The sequence below is a fragment of the Peromyscus leucopus genome, chromosome 10 (genome assembly GCF_004664715.2).
Source record: "Peromyscus leucopus breed LL Stock chromosome 10, UCI_PerLeu_2.1, whole genome shotgun sequence".
NCBI lineage: Eukaryota > Metazoa > Chordata > Mammalia > Rodentia > Cricetidae > Peromyscus > Peromyscus leucopus.
The window spans coordinates 14,432,070-14,434,467 of NC_051071.1; positions in this window are offsets into that span (position 1 = coordinate 14,432,070).

The following is a 2,398-nucleotide window of genomic DNA, read 5'->3' on the forward strand; positions in this document are numbered from 1 at the left end:
CATGGGAAAGCACTTCCATCTCCTCCAGGGCACCAGGGAGCCACTCTGGCTGAATCCCAGAGCAGGACTCAAGGAGCGCGGACTGAGCAAGGGGGCGGGGCTTGTTGTTTCCTTGGCAACAACAAGGTGTTGCAGAGCCGGTTCCTACCCAGGCTTCTCACCTCCAACAAGATCCTTCTCCTGAACAATCCACGCTACTGTTCAGCCACGTGATCTTGGGGATTACAAATGTAGTCCTCGACATGTAGGACAGAAATATCATACTCCCTATTCTATGTCACGTAAACCAGGCTCCACTCCTAACCAGAAAGCTGGCCAGAAATATGACATGAGTTAATTTGGGGGTGGGGGTGCAGCTATCTGGTGCATGCAGCCCGTGTGCTCTCTGAGGGGCTTGCTGGCCAGGACAGGAAGATGTCCACTGTCAGGGGCATATGCCAGAGGAAAAACCAGGTAAGAGAGGAGGAAGCTGATGGAGATGAAGGCGCCAGGCTGGGTGGGGGTGGGGGGGGCGGCAGTGGGGGGGGCATGTAAGGATTGCTGAGGGAGTGAGGAAACGAGGGATAGGCCTGTCAGGAACATTCCAGTGTCTGGGGTGGCCACAGTGACGCTATTCTGCAGATTGGAGAAGCAAGAGCTGATGTGGGGGAAAAGGTTGCTTGGTAGCTCCTTCCTTTGAAGAAGGTAAAACAGAGAGACGATAAGACCGACAGACGGCAGAGTACCTGCTTTAGATTTTAGTTAATACAGCGTGAGCACGAGGGCCCAGAGTCTCTCTGCTACACATGACGGTGCAGACACATGACGGTGCAGACACAGACTCTGGACCCGTGCTTCCAGAGTAGCCGCCATTAAGGTTGTGTAATAAAAGATGTCCAGACTCCCCTGGAGTCTTCTGAGGTTGCTCTCTGGTATTCTGAAACGGTACCCTGAGGCTCTGGGGTCTTGGGTTTGGATAGCATGTCTGCAATGGGGATGAGGTGGTCAGGAGTTAGCTGAGGAGTTAGCGTTTGAGCTGAGCCTCGGAGAGGAGGAGGGTGGAACCCATCTCCAGGACCCCCGCGGCCTTTCCTGATGTATAGGAGGCGTCGTTTCCAGATGCCTGCACTGTTTCCACATTTCTATGACCAAATGCCCCGAGAAACAACCTCAAGGAGGCTTTCTTTTGGTTCGTGGTCTTGAAAGGTTTCAGACCATGACGGTGGGAAAGGCAGGAGAAGCATGTGACGGTGACTCCTCACATCACAACAGACCAGAAGATCGGCCTGCAGAGGCCACCCCTAGTGGCCGCCAGCGAGTCCGTCCCTGTCTCTGAGCAAACAGGAGTGAGAGAAGAGGGCCCTTGCTCTCCTCTCTGCTTCAGCCCTCCTCTGTCCAGAAAAGCAACCTCTTCTTTTTCATGGAATGAAGTATTGCCTATTTCTAAGGTTAGAGTCAATTCTTAAATCTAACTAAGATCTTCAGAACTGTTTGCCAGGCTGGGAAGGTGGTTCCGATGGCAAAGTGCTGGTCCTGCAAATGTAAGGACCTGGGTTTGATCCTGTGACACAAAACTCGGTATTTCGATCCTTTATCCAGCCTGAGTTGATGATGTCTTTGGGTCCCCTCTCTCCTGGTGGGCTGTCCTCACCCCATCCCTTCCTCATCCCCCTCCTGTCCCCCAGTCCCCCATGCCCCAGGCCTCACAGTCTATCCCTCAACCTTGTCACCACCCCCTGCAGGGATGGATTTTCCAAGCTCCCAGGGGTGCCTTTCTTCTGTCAAGTACTGATCCCAGGGCAAGACACAGTTCCATAGGAAGCTAGGCCACTGACCAGGAGGAAGGGGAAACATCTAGAAAGCTGTGTGGCACCAAGCAGGAGGCCCTCGGATGGGTGCTGGCTGGTAATAATTGTGCTTCTCTAGCTGTCGTGATGATTAAACAGGATTAAACCAACCCCACTGCAGCCCAGCACAGACAGAAGAGGTCAGAAGCCACTTCCGTGACTGCCTGTCCCTCCACCCTCTCCTGCTGGATGACAGAGGACAGGTTCCAGATCTGCCCGAGGCCCTTGCCCCTAGCATAGAGTGTCCAGCCCTTCCAGGCACCTTCACTCCTCAAGAGAGATCTAACCATCAGCTAAACTCCGGGGCTACCCCATGAGGACGTGACGTGGTTACGGAGGTGACATGGAGCTAGTGAGCCGGCAGCTACCTCAGGCAGGCCCTGGGGAGGGAATGTGAGGTCACCGGGGGAAGGAAAGGTCAAGAGGAGAGACTGCAGGGGGGCTGGTGAGCGGGAGAGGGGTGAGCAGAGGAAAGGGAGGTGAAGGTCTGCAGAGGCCACCACAAAAACCCTAGACCGGGTTCCAGAGAAGCCAGGTCTTCAGAGCACCGGAGAAGCATAATCTAACATTCC